Below are 21289 nucleotides of genomic sequence, written 5' to 3'. Positions count from 1 at the left end.
CCCAGGTGATTCTGATGTGCAGCTTAGGTTCTCAACCCCTTGCTATTCCCAGTTGTGGTCCGCAAACTAATAGACATCACCTGGACCTAATAAGAAACGTGTTTCTCAGACATCACCCTAGACCTACTCAGTCAAAATTTGCATTTTAACAATTTCCCAGGTGATCCATGGACACTTGAAAGTTTGAGAGGCATTTACTGGAAGTCTCTTAGAGGCAGGAGACAAAGCCGAGGCAGTCCTTGTTTTTATGGGGAGTGGGCCCATTAAAGGTAACTCTGCTTTTGGAGGGGAGGATTCTCCTAACAGAGGTTTGTAAAAGTGAGTGCTCGTGGCTGTGAACCTGGAAATGATTTCTTGTGTTGTCTTTGGTGTGGTGGTGATAGGGAGTCCATCCAAACTATACCAGTAGGGATTGACTGACTTTCCTGCTTAGAAAACAGTATGGTTTGGTGGTGAAGAGTGTGGGTTCTTAAATCAGACTGCTTTGGTTCAAATTGTAGTCAATTCTCTCTCTAAACCCCAAATTCCTTATCTGGGAAAAGAGGTAATAATTTACTGGCACTTAATGAATACTCAATAAATGTTCGCTGTTACTATCAGTAATAACAGTGCTTGAGATACTGTCTTTAAAACTTCTTCAAAGTTGCCCAGTTTGAATGGACTGTGGTAAAATCGACTTGAGATGTTCTTTGTAATAATAATTCTAAGAGCCTTCGATTCCTTGACTGTGAGGAGGTTTAATGATAGTTTCTTTTATTGTCTTTATGATTACTCTATTTGGAAGTGCCACCTCAAGGCAAACAAGGTGACATTTTTCTTGTCAAGAAATAATATAGTCTTTAGTATAGAGACAACATGTACCGAATAGGTATTATTGTGAAACAATCATAAAAAGCTCATTATTTGTAGTTGGCATTTACTTAGCAACTATTTTAGGATTTAGCACGTAATATTATACTTAGCTACAGGCCTGTCCCTTCCGGTAGGCCGTGGTCTTCTCAAGTTCTAAGTTTTGGGACTCAGAGAACCCCTGGCACAATGGCCAACGCATATTGGGCACTCAGTTTTTGTTGAATGAAGAACTTAATGAGCAGCTGCTCTATGGTAGATATTAAGGTGTCTCCCAAACAGGGAGATCAGGTAACTTCAGAGGTAACTCATGCAGATCACAGAGGGCCAGGCTCTACAGTTCTGAGGTGGAGGCTACTTGCATCATGGGATGTAATGGAGGCCCTTATGGAAGTGCTGCCTTTTGAGGTGGGCTGTGAAGAATCAGTTGGATATGTGTAAAGGGTTGTGGGTGGCGTGGAGCAGGGTGACATACCAGATAGAAGCTATAAACCATGGCAGAATTAGCAGCAGCTACTTGGATCTGGGACTTGAGAGATGAGAATAAAGGGAATTATTAACCTCTTTGCCTCCTGTTTTGTAAATTGTCCAGACAGAACAGGTGTTGCTGCACTCCAAGAGGTTGTAGCCATTATGCAGTTGGCTTTCTAAAGTTTCTGTAGCATTTTAGGCATGCCAAACAGTGTAGACAATAATAAACACCTGTGATCTCATCACCCCACTTAGGAAATAAAAGCATTTCAGATGAATTGAAAACTCCTCTCCTCTTTTTGCCTCTGGTTTCCATTCCTCTCTTTCCTTCCTGAGGTTGTGAAGTAACCATGAGCTGTTGATATTTATCATTCCTATAGAGATGTGCATCTATAATCATTATACAGTGTTGTTCCACGTGTTTTTCAACTCCATACACATGCTATCTTCTTGTTTCCTTTTGTGAAACTGGCCATTGTGTCTGGGTTCTTTCATAGGTGCAAGTTGCCTTTGCCCAGCAGTGGTGGCTGCTTTTTTAAGACATATCTGTATTTTTAGATTGTCCCTTTCTTCTTTACATTTTTTTCTCAATATTTGAAATTCATTCCTATTGACTCAGCCCTAGTTTTAGTTTAATTGCTGTATAGTATTCATTATATGAACACATTCTAGTCTATGTTTTAATTTTTCTATTTATGGGCATTTTGACTGTCTTATGTCAAACAGCATGGCAGTGCACACATAGCCTTCATGTGGCTTTTTGTGCACACATGGAAGAACTTCTCTAGGCTGGGTATATATTTCGAAATAAAATTACTGCATGCTAAGTATAATCATTTTCTGGTGAACCAGAACATTCTTAAAAGGACATGTTACATGTTTTTCAAGTGTGTAATTTCTACTTCTGTTTAGAAAATATTTTTTAGTCTTTTAAATCTCCACATCCTCATAATCCCCATATCCCAACAGAAATATCAGGAGCCCAAGGAAAAGCATGGAAAAGAAACTGAAGTAAGGCTGGTTTCCTTTTGCTGTTACAGGCTGATGCACACTCTGACATCCATTGGTTAGGTCTGGCAGCCTCGGCTTCCAGTGGATCCCAGCTCCTGCTGTCTGTCCCTGGTTGTCCAGATGCTTCTGTGGCAGTTGTTGCCTGTGTCTGACAGCTGTGAGTGTTGCCTGGCCACTTACATGTCTGAAGCAGGCTTTGTACAACAGGACAATAAATATGTTCACATCCATGAGCAGAAAAAACAAAACTAGAAATGAAAATGGAAAAACACAAATTATATAAGATTAAGTGTGAATTTAACAGCTGAATTGTATATAATGTAAATAAGTGAAATCTATTTTGTTGTCTATTTCAGTCATTTATTTAGGACCAGACTGTGTGTGCTGTAGGAAATTGCAGTCTGTAGAATAATTCAAAAAACTTCAAAAAGCTTCAATGCTATTAAAACAGTGCCGAAGTTACTTTGTTTGGAACGATGCTGGAAAATGTCTCCTTTCCCTTAAACGGCAACCACTCCAAATAAACTTAGACTGTTGCCTTTTCTGCCTGCTGTCAGCTTGCCGTCTGGCTCTTAAAGAGTTAAACTGGAGGTTTGTGAGGTCATTTGTGATTTCATTGGGTCTGGACTTTTGAAGCAGGTCTCTTGGAGGGAAGCTGTGTTGAGAGAGGAGACTGGGAAGAGGGGGACGTCCTACTTCAACTTCTTTCAAGTTCGTTTCCCTGAGCCCCTGAGGGATCCAGTGGCATTCTGGGAGAATGTCGCTGCGGAGTCAGTGTGTAGCAGTTTGTACTTGCAACAGTAGCAGCTTTAGAAGTACATTAAAAGAGCCCTTCGGGAAGATGAAAGTTTGCTGAGCAGATGGAATGGGAGAAGGCTCTTCAATTTGTGACAAAATTATGGGCAGACTTTGCTGACGGAGGTAACTGAAATTTGGTTTATTGTCTTTGTCTGGTCCTAGGCAGTGCTGGATTATGTATAATTTATAGAAACTTTTTTGGATTTGAAAATACATGATTTCAAATGAAAAGCATTGTAAGCAGATCTTAGGGCAAGACTTAGGAACATGATCCTATATTAGTTTCTAAATAAGGATGACAAATGAAGAGTTTATTTATTACAGGGTCTACAATGTTTGGGCAAAATGAGCTTTTTCCCTAATGGAGTTTTGCTGCTCTTTGAGGTGCTTAGGCATAGCTTGGTGTTCCTAGACTGCATGTGGATTCCAGCTATCCTTTGTGAAACCTCATCTAGGCTTTGGAAGGTCACTGATTTGAGCTTGGTCATGCAGTAGAGTCGGTAACCACTGCTGCACAAGGCTATCATTCTTACTCTGTGTATCACTGGCTGTGTGTTAGTACAAAAAGGTGATTCGTCTTAGAATTCAGTGTTATGCCTGAAACTTCAAAGGCTAGCTAGTTATCTAATGAAAAGGGCATAGGGAGTTTTTTTTTGTTCCCCTGGAGCTGAGGGAATTTCAGCCTCAAAGTTTCTTTGTGGGAGTTTCTGTTTTCACATTCAACAGACAGGGGATAAGTGAGGATAATGATGCTAAAGAAGGGGAAGTGAGCCTAGTCCACTGACACTACATACATTTTCGAGATGCCTGGGATTGAAGAATAATTCATGCCCATCCAAAACCCAGCAAGAACTTCAGTGCTTGAACTTCCGGGATGGTCATTGATGATAACAGGCATATTTGTGGGTACTAATTGGTAAAATTGGCATTTCTTGCCTTGATTGCAGATTATAACTTCTTATTTCTAGTATTTTATAATGCCATTTGTCTTGCTAGCTCATCGGTATAACAGTTTTGCCTCTTCTGTTTGGACATTTTGGTCCATGACTTTAATAAAAAACTGCAAAGAGAATACTTGAGGGGGAAAAAATGGCCATGAAACATTTTATGAAAGGCCTAAGCAAAGTGGATGTGATTCTGACTTAGGAGTCATAGGCTCATAGGCTTCAGTTTTACTCCTTATAGGTTGGCATCTGTCAAGTTGAACCACATGGTGAAGCTCAGCTTCTTCGTATGTGAAATAGCAATAACAGTATCTAACATGAGAGGTGGTAGCCGTGAGGATTTACTAGGGTGTAGTGCATGGGAAACAATTACCATAGTTCCTTTTGCTCTAAAAGAGCTCAGTAAACGTTAATGATCATTGGCTGTTACAACATTTAAATTGTGCTTCCTTATGTCAGGCACCTGAGGACTTAGATGTTAGAGCATGATGGTGATAAATTTGAAGTTGTGAACGAGCTCACACTGTAAACACATCAGGGCTTCCTTGTGGCCAGGTTCCAGGGTAACCCCAATGTTTTCATCTCCCAGTCAGTTAGGCATCTCTCAAATGCAGCCTTTAGTGGCAGCAGGGGCTGAGAGAGGAAAATAGATAGATCATTGTAAGTCCATCAGCACTTTGTGAAAACATCTGTGTGCTCTTGCCACTGTGGAGGGCATGTTAGTTTCATCATAAATATGGGGAACAGCATTGTGAACACATGAACTCCATAGGCAGCCTGTGACCCACTCAAGAAAGGACTGGTGTCTGGGTTCTTTCATAGGTGCAGGTTGCCTTTGCCCAGCAGCAGTGGCTGCTTTTTTAGAACGTGTCTGTATTTCTAGATTATCCCTTTGCACTCTTAAGAGTTGGTGGCTGTGCAGCTGTGTGAAAGCCACTTAGCTTCTCTGAGTGCCTATTTCCTGGTCTATTACTTGTGGATAATATTTTTATTCCATGGTTGTTGAGATTAAATGAGATAAAAATATGTAAAAATGCCTAACAGAATAAGTACTAAAGACTTTTTTTTCTGCCTCAGAAATGGCTCAATTTCTTCAGTTACAGTCAAGCGAAATTTTTTGTAAAATTTGTAAATAAGAATCTTGTTATACTTTATAAGCATCTTATGTTTAGTTCAGTGTTTCTAAAGCTTTTGTTTAAAACAGTTTTCTTGTGCAATTAGTTTACATCATCTGATGTTAGTTTCTTTTTGCCTTCACCACTTTCCAATGTAGGCTATAATCCCTATGGCTTTTAGATTTCATTTTGATCTAGTTTTCAAAAATACTATGAAAGGAATATGAATGCCATTGGTAAAAATTCAATTTGAAGTTCCTTTGGTCTCATTCCCCAGAAGCGACCTCCACTGTCAGTTTCTAGTCTGTCCTTGGAGACAGAATCTGCGTTAACTCTTTAGGGCCTGATTTGAAACTGTCTTGTTGGTGCGAAAGTACAGATGTGGTTCAGAAAGTTCTGTTGGGCTTGCCAGCTCCCTTTGCAGCTCGATCCCTCCCTGCAGTTCCATGGCACGGTGTCTGGAATGTCTGGAGCTCCCTTGACGGGAACCGCCTGCACAGCTGGGTTGTGTCACCAAGAGCCGAATGTGCTTGACAGGTCTAGCTCTAGCCATGCTGTTGTGGGGCATATGATTAACCCAGAGTTCCTGTAGGGGAGCAAAGAGACTGCCTCTCAGCAGAGGGCTGGTCTGAACTTGCTCTGTAATCCTGACCTGGAGTTCTGGGGAGGCAGAGCCTGCCTTGGGTTCCAGCAGGGATTTTAGTCATTGTGTAGCAGGCTGGAGGCTGTGGTTCAGTCAGCCCTTTGGTCTGCTGTTATATTTGGCTTTTTGTCATGAATAACATTGGTTGGAGGTAGAGTAGAAGGTGCTGAATATGGAGTTGGAAGATGGAGGCTCAAATTCCAGCCTTGTTGTTTACCAGCTGTGACTTTCGGTAAGACTTCTTTGGTCCTCAGTTTTTTTACTTGCAAAATGGGACTATTGTGAGGATGAAATAAAATAACACATGGGAAAGTGCTAGATAGACTGCAGAGTGCTCTGTGGATTTTTTTTTTTTTATCTTATTGGATATTCAAAGGACAGTGGCTTATTCCTCTTACCTGTTAAGGTAGACTGAATTGTTGATGCTTTAGAGACCAAGGAACAGTTGAAACTGTCTGATGTTCTGCTGTCCTTGCACTGTCTTGCCTTTGTAATCTTCTGTCCCGTCTTCTTGAATGCTCCTGGTATGCATAAGAACCTGTGTTCAGAAGGGAGAGGGGCAGTAGAGTTTCTGTGCCCAGAATGTTCTTAAGTAAGCCACTCCCTTTTGTTGATTCAGCTGGTCCTTTTTTGAGGCCCTGCTTTTCAGCAGGGAAAACCCTGAGAACCTTAGTTGGTCCAACTCTGTTATTGATGGTGAAACTTGGGAAGACTCGCATCCTCTCATGACCCCTCAGTTTACCCTCAGCTTGCAGAAGGGATTGGGCTAAAATGCTTTTTTGTGTATGGGGAGGAGAGAGTGATTATCTTTGCTTTTCTACGTTTTCTCTACCTTGCTGTATTCATCATCTTACTGGACAGTTTTTGCTTCCTTCTAAATAACTTAGGACAGTTGTCTTAGAAAAGACAGGACAAGTAAGCAATGAAGCTGAACATCAAGCTGAGATGCTATGTTGACTTCTGAGACCGAAATGAATGAAAAGCTCTTAAGGGTGACAGGGTGTTAAGGGTGAGTATTAAATTGTCTTGCCTATAATCTGCTGACCTTGACATCACTTTGTTTTGTCGTCATCCAAAGCTGATCATCTTTGATCAAGGCTTCTGGGTCTCAGATCCATTGTTAGAGGAGCTGTGAGTACTTGAAGGGAGCAAGAGAGAAAGGATGTCATGGCAGCTGGTGGCTGAAATGGAGATGCCACCATGAGAAGACATAGAGAATGAATAAGTCTTTTAGCTTGAGGCAATAATCCCATTGAGAAAGGGGAGGAGCCTTTGCCAGGCTGTGTGGGAGATGTTTGCATTGCTGTGGTTCTGGCTTTCAGTGCTTTTCATCCATCCTGGTTTTCTCAAGCTCTTTATTATCTATTATTGCTGAATAGAGGAGTACATCTATCCTGTGTGGACATTTTAGTCTGTGTTTCCCATGGCAAGACTGAATTCCTAGATGACAATAACAGGAAAACATTTGTATTTCTTCAGGATTTTGCTGCTGAAAAGATAAACAAGAAGAGTTAAATCTATCTCTGCAGCTTGCTAACCAGAAGGCTTATTAATAGCCCTAGTAGTGGGGGACAGTCACTGGCTGCTGGAACTTGTACATTTAGGAAGTCCCTTGGGGAACTCATTAGCTGGGCCAAGTGTTGCAGACCCATGGAAGATGTCCTTCTGGATGAAACAGTTGACCTTAGACATTAGGAGAGTCATAGTTTCAAAAGACAAGTAAGAGGAAAGAGAATCCACCTCAGATTGATTGTACAAGATCAGTTGCAATATATGGGATGGCTGATAGTAGATTGGTAATTACTGTAGCACCTCCGAATGATACCTGGCCTCATAGGAGCAAGTAGTGTATGAATGCTGTTGCCAGAGTTGTGAGTAGGAAGATAATGCTGATATTTCAGATGTCTAGAAATGTAAGTAACGCATAGTGTAAACCTCAGCCAATGTGTAAGAAGAGGCAGATGAAAAATATTGAAGTGCTGTTAGCATGAAAATAGTGGACCATTCAGCCATAGTTTACATCTCAGCTGAAATGAGTGACAGAAGAGAAGGCAGTTGAGGTATCTGATGTGTAGTGCATGGCCAAAAATGGTCCTATAATGATCTGGAGGGGTAGGCAGGCACAAAGAAGGGAGTTGAAGTTCCATCATATAGAAATGTTAAATGGTGTGGGAAGATCAATGAATGAGTAATTGTGTATGACTGGAGCTCTCTGTTTTAGACCCTTTCACTTGCTATGTAAGTGGAGATTCTGTTGATTAGGATTTGTCACTTTTTACTAAATCCAAAGATATTTACCTTGCATAGATTTTCTAACAAGTAGATGAGTATCTATTTAAATGCCAGGTGTATAAATGCTGCTTGGGATTGGAGGCAGGGATATAGCCAATAGGTGTAGAAGGTAAACCTAAGGAGTAAGGTGATTAAGGTGATTTTGGCCTTGTATTTTCTGACATCTTGACCCTGGGAAGCAAATATGTCTCATCTTGCATTAAGGCTTTGAATTCATCATTGATTGACTTCGTGAAAGTTGCCTAGCTGAGCATTTTTTAAAGCTTAAAGATGAGGGAAGCAAGAAGTATCCACTTGAAACATAGCCAAAGAATGACAGTTTGTCATTTTTATATGACAATAAACAACCTAGGCCATAATCTCCACTGTCTCTGCATTCCTCAACTTACGGCGAGTTTACTGGTCATCCTGGGACTCCTCTGTGAGTAAGCAACATGGATTTTACAACCCGGTCTTTTGACAGTAATTTCTTTCTTTAAAGGAGAAAAACATTTTTAGTAACAACAAAATCTTATTGGAAAATTTTATGTTGAACAAAAATAGGCATCTACTACTACTACTACTACTACACACACACACACACACACACACACACACACGACTATTTCTTTTGTCTTTTTTTTTTTTTTTTGAGATGGAGTTTTACTCTTGTTGCCCAAGCTGAAGTGCAGTGGTGCGATCTTGGCTCACCACAACCTCCGCCTTCAGGTTCAAGCATTTCTCCTGCCTCAGCCTCCCGAGTAGCTGGGATTACAGGCATGTGCCACCACACCTGATTAATTTTGTATTTTTAGTAGAGACAAGGTTTCTTCATGTTGGTGAGGCTGGTCTCAAACTCCTGACCTCAGTTTTCCACCTGCCTTGGCCTCCCAAAGTGCTGGGATTACAGGTGTGAGCCATTGCGCCCAGCCACGTAGAAGACTATTTCTAGGAGCATCCCTATAGGAGAGAGAACATACAGCACTTAGATTTGAGCCACAGTCTTATTAAGTGTTTAAAAGTTAATCACCCCTGCTACATGCTGCTTCTCAGTTGCATGCCTGGCTTGGCTGCCTCTCCATGAGAGCTGGCCATCTCCGGATTCAGCAGTGGCACCCAGTTCTTGGGAGGTCTCAGGGCCATGCAGCCAGGGAACCAGCTCTGGGAAGAGGCTAAGAAATACATCTGCAGATGCTAGGTTGCAGGCCAAGGGTGGGGCTGCCCTACCCAGTATGTATTAAGTATCAAAATCTACGTATCACTGGCTAGGGTAGAAGTCATATTTATCTTGTGTTGCATTCAGTTTTATGAAAACACATCTAAAGACTGATGTAACTGTACGCCAACTTGGTTAAACACTAATTGCCTTCTTTTAGAGAAAGTTACTTCATTGTAAAGGAAGTAAGGTGATTTCGGGGTTTGTTTTGTTTTGTTTTTTTTTTAAATTTCTTGAAAGCTTGTGTATCATGTGACCAGTAGCTAGCATTTCTGTGCTCTGATACAGTTTTTTTCACCGGCTTTCTTGATGGCATGTGGTTCTCTCCCTACTTTCCTTTCTTTTGCCTGCCTTTACAATCTGCTTTATCTTTAACTTTGTTTGGGTTGTCATGGGTCTTTTTCTTCCCTGAATATTTAACCAGGCTCATGTCTTCCCTATTGTTTCTGCAGCCCACATCCTATCTTGGTGAGTCTCACTAGCTGTTGATGGAGGAATATTCTAAGTTGCTATGTTGCTGTGGCCATTGCATGTCTAAGGCCAGTGTGACAGATCCCAGCGTTGGTCTGCAGTAGCCTTGTGTCTGTGGGTGCCACAAGGGGTCACTGGAAGAGCATTGTGCTGGGAATCAGGAGACTTTGGCTCTGGCCCCAGCTCTATTTATATCTAAGTTCTTATCTCTCTCTCTGAAGCTTTCATTTACTTATCCAAAAAACTGGATTTGATTAAATAATTCACATGGTGTATTCCACCTCCAAAAACTCATTACTTGACTCTATGAAATCATACTAATTCTGGCTCCTTAGATTAGTTATTTGTGACCAGTTAGGATCTTTTATTCAAAACAAATTGAAAACAGTGAGACTGGAATTGGAGCAGGTAGAATATACCAAAAATTTATCAGCGGTGTGCATAGCTTGCCCAGTGATGATGGTAGAGCAATGGGAGGGAGGGAGAGAGGGAGTGGTTTCCACAAGTTTGCAGTCTCCTTGGGCTGCCTGCATAAGCTTGACATTTTGCATTGTTCTTTCATGGAAGTAACATCCACGGGTTATCTTCAGTCTGAGTTGATTGATTGGAAATACTTTGAAATCCCAACTGGACGTTTTCCAAGAAGGGAAGCACTAGGACAGTAAGAGAGTATATTCTAATCTCTTTTCCTTGGCTCAAGTGACTGGCCGATGGCGCATCTTCTCCATCCCTTTTCATGCGCCCCTAGTTTCTCACATGAAAGCAGAAGCATGTGCCTCAGCAGCTGAAGTGAAACCAGCGTGTAGGAGGTGGAAAGCAATGTCGAGGCCGAATCAGGAGTTTCTTGACTCTTGCTTATCCAGGGCGTGGGTATTGTAGGTTCAAATTGAGGAGAATTTTTCTCCCTTTAGAGTTAAGGGAGCATGGGGTTGGCAGTGTGGGGCCTGGGGTTTTCCCGGTACTTCCCATTAGCTCTGTCTTTGGCTGTGTCACCTACCCATTTCTGAGCTGGCCTCATCTTTAAAATGAGGTCGTTGGCCCAAGCCAAACAATTTAGGGTTTTTTCCAGTGCTAACCTGCCATAATCCTGTAATTTCCCTCTTCATGAGCAAGACCCTTAGAGAGATGTGGCATGTGAGAGGAAAGGGAGTTGAGACCAGTCGGTTTTGCTGATGCCTCCTGTGCGTCCTGTAACTTCTCTGCAGGCAGAGAGTGTCGTTTAATTTTTGCACAGCTCTAAGTCCAGGTTACCACAAAATGTTTTAAAATTGATGCTTACTTTTGGTCAGTATACTGTTTTTTTGGCATTTGTTGAGCGTCCGTCAGCAGTCTGTAGCCCTCTCTGCCAGGAACACAACCTCCTAGAGACATTCAGGGCTTTCCAGTGTGAGTTTCCCCAGGAGTAGCAGTAGAACTTGCAAACTCCCAGCACTCTCACAAGGAACACGGCTCGTTCTAGGGCACTGTAGAAACTTCTACCGATATTTTCTGCTCTCTCTGGTTATGTTCATTTGATTTTTCTTCAAAAGCCTCAAGGACATTCATTTCCCCACAGCCTATATTAAATATCGGCATTCAAGCTGAAGGGCCTGCTTGTGCTCTTGAGCCTTGGAGTGAGATTTCGCAGGGAACATCACTGTTTCTCTACTGAAATATTTCCCTTTGCCTTCTTGGTAATGATATCCCAATCAAAACATTTGTATTGCTACTGATAGGGTCAAACACATGTGTTAAATGGCTTATTGAGAATATTTTTTGATCATGAGGGAATCTGAATCTTTTTTTCTATCCGTATTTCTTTTGCTTCCACAGGGTAACTTTGCAGTCAAATTGGTAAGCGTTTAAAATACATCCCATCTCCACAAATAATACTGCTCTAGTCAGTCCTGGGAAATGGAATACTTTCACTAGGCTAATACCATTGACTTAAGTGAATGGTATGGAGTGGAGATTATTATGAATGCATTTAATTATTCATGCTATTGGTCAAGAGATTCAAAGAGTTTCATTTAGATGTGTTTTTCTTCAAAATAGCAACTTTAGTGTTCGAGCCCATTAAATCCTGAGAGTAGGTAACTAGTCTGAGTTCCCTTTTTTCACTATTTATTTCTTTTATTTTTACTTTTATTTATTTATTTATTTATTTATTTTTGTAGAGGTAGGGTCTTGATATGTTGCTTAGACTGGTCTTATAACTGGCCTCAAACGATCCTCCCACTTGGTCCTCCCAAAGTGTTGGGATTACAGGTGTGAGCCACCACACCTACCCTCTTCTGCCATTTCTAATCGATGCAGCAATGGACCTGTGAAACTCCTGCTGTGGCAGCAGGGAGGGAAGAGAGGGAATGAAAGAGCTGCAGTGGCCTGCATGGGTGTAGCTGACACTGCCCAGGGGTGTTGGTGGGGGCTTCCCCTGAGCACTCTCAGTGTGGACATACCTGTCTTCCTAATGCCCTGCTGTGCACCTGGAAGTGATGACTGATGGAGTGATGAGGGGCTTGCTACCCTGCTTATGTCACTAAGTCCAAGAACACAGACAGGACCATGTGAGTGGGATGGTCCAGCTGCCAAAGGTTCAGGGGACCCCATCCACTCCAGGAGATCGCAGGGTTTCTTCAGCTCCCTACTGAGATGACAGCCACGCTCGCTGTCCTCTTCAAAATCATACCTATGCAGGTGCTGCAAGCTTCTAGGAGTAACAGAATCTCAAATTAAAATGGTAATAATGAAATATGCTTTTTACTTTTAAAGAAATATTCTAATAGACAAGTTACCATATTTTTGCCTCATGTTTTTCCTTTAAGAATATTTTTGCCTTTAGAAATATACTTTTTCTTTAGAATATACTTATCCTCAAGAGATCATACAAATCCAGTATGTTAAAATTTTATTCTCTTCACATAAGATTTTAGAAAATCTAGGCCAGTTTGAGCTCCTATGACATGCTTTGAGCCATCCATGGCTGTGCATTCCCAGATTTTAGTGCAAAGCCTTTCCCACCAATTTGGAATGAACTGATCATTGTAACCAGCTTTGTATGAAACGGTTGTTTCAGATCCCAACCCTGTAGTGATGTCATTTTCTTTATGCCCAAAGTAAATGCTATGCAGACTAGCTTATTCTGGAATTCTTCTCTTGATTAAAATCTTCCATAGCAAAGGGGCCCTGCTAAATGAACAGTCTCCCTTATACATTGGTTTTTGTGCTTCTAACTTTTCTGGTAATCTTATTTTTCCTTGAGAAAGCAGTCCGTCCTGTAGGGGTTGTGGTTGGAATTAAAAACAAATCCTGTATGTTTTATTTTGATTTTTTTTTCTTTTTTAGCATCAGTGTGTTTTTAGTAGAAATGATTCAATCTCAATGTGGTTTGGGCTCAAGGGCACAGAATAGTAAGAGCTATAAATATAGTAGAAAGAAGGGGGATCGTGTTTAGCCAAGATAAAGTCTAGTTTAAGATGTTTTCATGTAAGACTTTGAACTAAACAGAGGAAAGGTGTTAGAACCCCTAGGAATCATTAATAGAGTTTTTACGTTTCTGATGAAAGATATACGTGTATGTCTCAAATTATTTATATACGAATACAACAGGGAAAAGATCAATTTGTAAAAAATTTTACCCGCTTTAGAATTCTCAGGGGACCTAAGGGAGAAGAGGAACTTTATTTTCTTTCTTTCCATGACACCTTCGTATGTGAAGACTAATGGTCAGAACTCTTGTAGTTTATAATCTTGGGGAGATAAGCTCTTAGATAATCATAGGTAATCTATGAGTTAAAGGGTATTGAAGGAAATCTTCCCATAATTATGTTAAAATTTAGAACCCCACAGATCTAGCTCCTGGACATCTGTCTTACAGGACCAGAACTCAGCAACCCACTGGGCAAATCTTGTGTAGGGTTAAGAACCTAATTTTTTTTTAGATCAGGATATTTGTCTTCATAGCCCAGCTTGGCCATTTCCTGATAGTATTGCCTTGGGTTTAAAAGGTAAACACAAAACAAACAAATGGAAAAAAAAAAAAAACAGTCTTTCTTGTACAGTGGTATAGTAATACGTACTTACTAGACGTATTGTCAGGATCAGTTGAGGTAATGCTTGTGAAGTGCTTAACATGGTACCTGGAACTAGTTAGAGCACAATAAATGTCAGCTGTCATCATCACCACCACCCCCACCACCATCATCAGTACTTGAATATACCTCTATTTCACCTTTTGATATATTTTTTATATTTTTATTATTTCCCCTAATCACAAAGCCCAGACTAGCAACAAAGAACAGTATGGCACACTCATTATTTATTTTTATTTATTTACTTTTTTTGAGATGGAGTCTCCCTGTCACCCAGGCTGGATTGCCGTGACACGATCTTGGCTCACTGACCTCCGCCTCCTGCGTTCAAATGATTCTCCTGCCTCAGCCCCCCGAGTGGCAGGGACTACAGGTATATGCCACCATGCCTGGCTAATTTTTGTATTTTTAGTACATATGAGGTTTTGCCATGTTTTGGCCAGGCTGATCTTGAACTCTTGACCTCAGATGATCCACCTGCCTTGGCCTCCCAAAGTGCTGGGATTACATGTAAGCCACCACACCCAACCACTTTCCACTTCTCTCTTCTTTGTACCATTTTTGATGCCCTTGGTCAGGGGTGTTAGGAGAGGATTGAAATTGTACCTCAAAGCTGTTATTAGCAGAGCAGAAAGCACTATAAACCCAGAATACAGAGTTCTCTGAAGTATCTTTCCATGGAGGAGGCATTTTTCTAATACTTCTTACATTACTTCATTATATGAATGGAAAGGGAAGAAAACAGAGAAATTAAAATATTCTTTGAATTTTCCTCCAATTTTTAGGTATAATGATTCTAATTCCTCATGCTGGAACATGTCTACTTAGAGCAATAACTTTTGATAATGGGTTCCTCAATCCCCCTACTGTTGTTTTTTTTTTTTTTTTTAAATAGCTCTAGCAAAGACAATCTTTTTGAGTGGTACATTGACTGTGGAAAAAATACACAGAAACTGAATTTCTCTTTATAAAAGTTAGAATACTGGAAATAAGTATGGGTTTTTGCTCAAGGGAAGTCTATGCCTGGTTCTATGTGTTCAGGCAAGAGAGAACTTCTGAGGAAGGCTTCTTCCGTACCTAATGTTGCATGAGGCTTTGTTTAGTGGATGCGTTCATCCCTGATAGATTTTATCTAAAACCTTTGCTAAAGAGCTGTTCTTCACTGAAAATTAACAGTCTATATACTAGTAAAGCCATACAGCTTTGTGAGAGGTATTTATCTTAAATTATCCAGATTGCTCTCCAAGAGAACCCAAAAAAAGTGTTTCCCATGTAAACCCATTATAAGAGCATTTTAATGTCAGACTACTTCTGTGTAGTCTCTACAATACAAAAGGGTTATAAAAAGGCATGTAAGCTTTGGAACTACACAGGCTTGAGCTGCCTTGGGTTTATGGGAATTCACATAGTGATGCCGCATAGAGTAGCTGTGGCTTTGGTCTAAGCTGCTCTGGCTATGGGCCAAATGCCAGTTGGTGTAATCCTCAGTCAGCAGACTCAAGGCTCATTATGGACCCAGCAGTAGGCTCCAGGTACTTTTTCTTTCTTGATATTCCAAGACTTTCGAAATCCTGGTTAACATGGGAGGATTCTGAGGTCTTTCTGGCTTACTGGACTTGGAAACAGCAGAGGAGGGCCATCTACTGCCTTTCTGCTCCTGTGACTTGTAGGCAGGGCTTCTGACAGCTCCTCCTTTCCTACTTCTCCACTGGTGTGAAGTATTCTGTTTAGAAATAGAGTAGGTTTTATATCAAGGTACAATATACTTTTAAAAAGGCTTTAATTAAGGGATTAGGCTCCCTTTACTAGTTAATGTGTTTAAATTCATTTTTTTACCCTCATAGGTTCAGGGCTTCTCCCCCAGGTGGGATGGTGTAGAAGAATCTTTCTATACCTGTCTTTCTGAGACTTCCTGAAGCTGGTTTATTCATGTTAGCCATTGATGAGGGTCTCTTGAAAACTCAAAGAACTTTATCTTCATTATAGTTGAGTCACCTAGGCATGACTGGTTGATACCAGCTGGGTACAGCCCAGAAAAGGCCACGCATTCACCAGTGTCTTTCCTCTTAACTGCTTCAAACAATGCCTGTTCTTCCACATGGGATCTAGAGAGCCCTTTCTCCTCTCTCCATGCCAGTGAGTGTTAAAATTCTCTGTGTGTGCGTGTATGTTTAAATAGCAGACATGTTTAAAAATAAAGTATCACAAAGAACTTCCAGTTTTATCAGCTATTTGAAAGTAGAGTTGCTTTGCCAGAGCCTGAATGGGGGGAGATGCTGAGCTCCACTCTCTGGGTCTCCCCAACTCTTCCAAGGTGCTGTTTTTCAGTGGGCTGCCTTCCCTAAGATTACGTAACAGACTTCTTTTCCATGTGATGCCTGAGCATGCATGAACATAGCCATACACACTAGCCAGCCATAACAAACACAGCAGTCTGCTTAAGCCATCCAATTAGTGTGGATGCTACCTAGCTGCTTCAGGCCTGAGTTGTCAATGCTGGCCCCAGGTTTACCAGGCGGTTTGGTTGTAAACTTGATTTTTACCCAACAGAAATCATGGGACTTTGTTCTGCTTTCTATCCTCTACTTAGGTTCCTGTTTTAGTACTTTTAAAATCGAACATAACATTCTAATAACCTTACCAGGTATAGTAGACTGTAGTAGAATTTTAGAGGTACAACGGACATTCATCTAGTCCCAAGAGAGAGCAACACACACACACACACACACACACACACACACACACACAGAAATAAATGTACTGATCTCAAGGAAGTGAGGCAACTTGCCCAATACCACACCATTGATGGTGAAATCTGAACTAGAATTCTTTTTATATATTCTATATTTCACAGTGTTATCATCCTGTGCCTCTCCAATCTGACTGCTGTCTGTGAATCTGCTATCCCACAGTGGCCTCACAGACCTCTGCCAGAGAGGCACGATAAGCCATAGTTCAGGGTGTGATCTCTGAAGTCAGACTGCCTGGATATGCATTCCAGCTCTCAACTACTGAGTTATGGGAAACCTAGCACTTGTGCCTCGTTTTCCTCATCTGCCAGGTGGACATATTAATAATACCTGTTTTGCAGGATTGTTGTGAACATTAAATGTGTTAATGTCTGTAAAAGTCTTAGACCAGTATCTGGAGCAAAGTGCTTATTACACACTATCATATTTGTCTGAATGCTTTGAATGACAGTAGAGAGAAATTAGATCCCACAGAAATGTTTGTCTCAGCCTGAGCAGACCAACTAGGGTTCATTTAAGGGTAGCAGAATGTCTATACCACCCTACCAACCCCCATCAGGTCATCTTTGAGAGGCTAACATGTTCATCACAAGTGTTTGAGACATTTTGGTTTAATGCACCCCCCACCACCTCCCCACCTGTTACTCAGTGATTGAGGACCTGAGGCTTAGCTGGCTAGAATGATGTGGTGGGACATTCGCAGATGGGTGGTAGTTCTCACTAAGCTCTTCTAGCTTATTCACTTGGCAGTCACATTCCTTTGATTTACTGTGGAGTGATTTTGCTCAAGACCTAGAGGACAACTGAGTCAGCAGCAGAATTCTTAAAGGTCCATGGAATGACTACTTTCTATTAAGCACAAGCCAGTATTTTGTTCCTCCATGTAATAATGAAAATTATTATGTAGAATTCAACAGTTCGTGGGAGGAGAGGAGTTTTTATGGAAGGATGGCACTGTCTGTCTCTGTGAATGATGTGGGTGAGATTACCACAAAGTATTGCTAAGTAACCACCACATTTGTCAGTCCACTGCCATCGTCTGTGTGGGAGGCAGGGAAGACACAGTGTGGAGCTAATTTGTGTCATCCCTGTGTCATGGGAGAGTTACAACAGCCAAGCCCAAGTCTTGATTTGCGTGATGAGCAAGATATTTGGAGGATAACTCTGATCTTACTTGAGTTCCCTGTTGAATTGAGTTGCAAGTGGTGATGCTGATGGTGAGTGGTGTGTTCTAGAACAACTGGCACTGCAAAACCTTCTGAGGCAATGTGTTTTTCTCTGGGTGAGTAAACCTGGTTCCTGCTTACATTTGCAGAAGTGTTCCTCTTTAAAGTAGGCCGCCTCTGCGGCTGGCCGGAACCATCATTCCCGTTGGCTTTGCTGCAGCAAACAGACTCCACCTTTAAAGACCTGAGGAGTTGTGGGAGCAAAAGCAAATGGGAGGTGTTCTGATGTTGCTAGAGAAGCCAGGGAAATTTACCTTTTGACAATAGATCTTTTACAAGGCAAACTGGGCCCTACTGTTTCTAGTGTTTTTCCTCTTTCATGCTAAAGGAAATATTTTCCTGTAAAAACATAGAAACATTCAGCTAAGTTTGTGTTTAACAGTTCAATGGAGAAAAATTGGACTAGAAATATCTCTTCTGTCCATGCCCTGAATTAGTGATGCCAGAAACTGATGAACTCACCAAATTTACACTTGTAAATGGTATGTCTGTGCCCAAGTTAGGATCCTGGGAAGCATTTGCAGCTCTTCTGGGTAAGATGAGCAGCAGCAGCCTGGCTGTTTGGGAGAGAGCTGAGGGCAGGAAGTGGTGTTTGGAGCTTAAGTTCCCTTTTTAAAGGCATCTCCCTTCTGCTTGTTGTAAAGTTGCTTTTGAGTTGTCTGCCATTCCATTTGTATGATAAGCCTTTTTTTACTCAGGCTTTTCATCTGTAGATTGTTCAGAGACCGATTAAAATGACTGAGAAACAAGTAAGACCAAGTGGCAAAACCTTTAGAAATGCAGTTAACAAACTTGTCAGCTACTGAAGTCTGACTTTTTTCTTGAACATTATTTTTAAAAACAGAACTTGGATTTACATATACTTAGTTGTCTCACCTTCATTTATTTATTTTTAAAGAGGACAGGATACATTTACTGAGTAAGATTTAGATTTATTAAGCACGGAAATGCTTTTGTAAAGTAGAAGAGACAAAGAAGGGAGGGTCAGATGATTTCCTTTCAAGGAAACCCATTTCATTCACTTGCCAAGAGTGATGAGGCATTGCTGACCTTGAGGTAATTTTTTGTACTTAGCATTTCTTGATCATATAAAGCCATCACTCGGCATGAAATCAGAACTAAAGCGCTACTGTCATTGGCAGAAGATTGTTTTAGAAACTAAAAGCCCTGGTCAGGGTTGTAAGGTGAATACAGGTGTGAGCTATGTCAGATGTCATTACATGATTTCACAAATTATTAATGAGTTAAGCCATGTGATTCATTTGATCAAGGAGATAACTTAAAACCATTCATAATTATGCTCTTTATTAGAGAAATTAGAGAGCTATGTCTGTACATGACAGGTATTTACAACAGTCCTCCATCATTTCACCCCAGAGTGACTCTCCCCTTACCCACTAGCTGTCTGCCTGATACACAACATGATGTCTTCAAGATCAAACAAGTCATGGAGCTGATTGAGGTTAGTGAACAGCCATCCTTGTTCTTAATTCAACGGGAGAATTACTTGAACATCTCAGAGATGACTGGTGCTTTTGTTTTTTTAAACTTGTTTAAATTTTTAATTAAAAATAAATATATAGAGATGGGGTCTTGCCGCCTTGCCTAGGCGGCTTTGAAACTCCTAGGCTCAAGTGATTCTCCTATTTCAGCCTCCCAAAGAGCTGAGATTATAAACGGAGCCTCCATCCCTGGCCTAGAGTACTTTTAGAGTTTAGTCTCATTTCAATCACTGTCTACATTGATTGTCTTTTGTCAGTTAGGATTAAAACATCAAGAACTAAATGGTTTGACCTAAAACCTCCACTGAATCACAGTTATCTGTGAGGATTACACTGTTAGAACAGAGAGTAAAAGTATGATTAGTTTCTTTTAGAGCCCACTCTGATTTTATTGAACTTGCTCCTACTCCTCTTTAGCTTGGCGTATGCATATGAATGTTTATTTTCCCTGTTTTTTTTTTTTTTTTTTTGTGAGACGGAGTTTCGCTCTTTTTACCCAGGCTGGAGTGCAATGGCGTGATCTCAGCTCACGGCAACCTCCGCCTCCTGGGTTCGGGCAATTCTGCCTCAGCCTCCTGAGTAGTTGGGATTATAGGCACGTACCACCATGCCCAGCTAATTTTTTGTATTTTTAGTAGAGGCGGGGTTTCACCATGTTGACCGGGATGGTCTTGATCTCTTGACCTCGTGATCCACCTGTCTCAGCCTCCCAAAGTGCTGGGATTACAGGCTTGAGCCGCTGCACCCGGCCTATTTTCCCTGTTTTAAATGACATTTACTTAGAAGCTTTTGAGTAGTTTATAAATATACGGTGTCATAGTATTGGCATGTGTCAGAAAGACTTGTTTACCACAAAGTAGTGAAGTCTCAGTGGAGAGCTGGCCCCTGGTCTAGTGAGTGACCAAGAGCTGGGTCATGGCTGGTTCAAGAGCACCTCACATTTACTATCTATACTTGACTATCTGGATCTTGAGTTTTGGCATGTAATACGCCATCCACTTTTGGGGAATGTGTATACTGTCTCTGCCACTGCTATCTGGGATTCAGTTTCTGCTTTCTGAGCATAGCTCCTCACTCCTGCTTTGCAGGCCCCTAGCCTAGTCCCTTTGTTGACTTCTGAATGTTTAGTTAAAAGCCTTGCCATTAGATCAAACCAGAAACAAAACTTGATTTGAGAAGATCTGCATGTGTATTTAAAAAAACAAAACACTTAAGAAATTCGAATAATTTTAGAAGTAAAGTACAACAGCCCTTCATAGCTGTGAGTTCCACATCCAATTAAAGCAACTGTGGATCAAGAATATCTGCAGGGTACGGGGAGGATGGTTGCCTCTGTCCTGAACATGAACATACTTTTTTTTTCTTGTTGTTCTCTAAACAATGCAGAATAACAATCATTGTCATAGCAATTGCATTGTGTTAGATATTTTAAGTAATCTAAAGATGATTTAAAGTATACAAGAGGATGTGTGTAGGCTATATGCAAATACGACATCATTTTATATAAGGGTAAAATCGTGTAGGAACTTTGAGCATCTGCAAACTGTGGTATCCAGAAAGGGCCCTGGAACTAATCCCTCATGGATACTGTGAGACAACTGTATATATTCACTGAAAACAATTTGAAAAGTACAAAGAAGCAAATAAACTTAACAGTCTACTATTTAAAAATTAGTATTGTTGCCATTTTAGTATGAATATATGCATTTCCAACCTTTCAGTGTTACGTTTGAGTTTGCATGTGCACAGATAAATAAAATCCACAATAAGTTAATGTCGTTTTGGTATTTTATGGTATAAAGGTATCAGGTTTATTTAAAATAAGTGATTCCAAAAATATGTTACAGACACCACTGATGATATTTGAGATAACTGTAGGGAACACCTGAGCATGTTTGATTTTTAATAATTACATATTTATTCCATGTGTATTTGAAATTCTAACTACTGCA

General features: G+C 40.8%; 1 protein-coding gene across 9 annotated transcripts in view; it reads left to right on the top strand.

Moving 5' to 3' along the window:
- PSD3 (pleckstrin and Sec7 domain containing 3) overlaps positions 1 to 21289 on the top strand; it is a 682522-nt gene that overhangs the window by 375237 nt on the left and 285996 nt on the right. The window contains exons 1-2 of one of the 9 annotated variants that reach the window (XM_074384012.1): positions 5223 to 6063; positions 6719 to 6840. The exons of 7 other annotated variants lie outside the window; for them this stretch is intronic. The gene's annotated coding sequence lies outside the window, so the exon portion shown is untranslated. Of the gene's footprint in view, positions 1 to 2429; positions 3253 to 5222; positions 6064 to 6718; positions 6841 to 21289 lie in introns of those variants that run through there. One more of the 9 variants, XM_074384011.1, reaches the window with a different exon arrangement.

Source organism: Saimiri boliviensis, chromosome 13 (assembly GCF_048565385.1).
Source record: "Saimiri boliviensis isolate mSaiBol1 chromosome 13, mSaiBol1.pri, whole genome shotgun sequence".
NCBI lineage: Eukaryota > Metazoa > Chordata > Mammalia > Primates > Cebidae > Saimiri > Saimiri boliviensis.
Note: the sequence above shows the minus strand (reverse complement) of the source record. Positions and strands in the feature narration are given on the sequence as shown.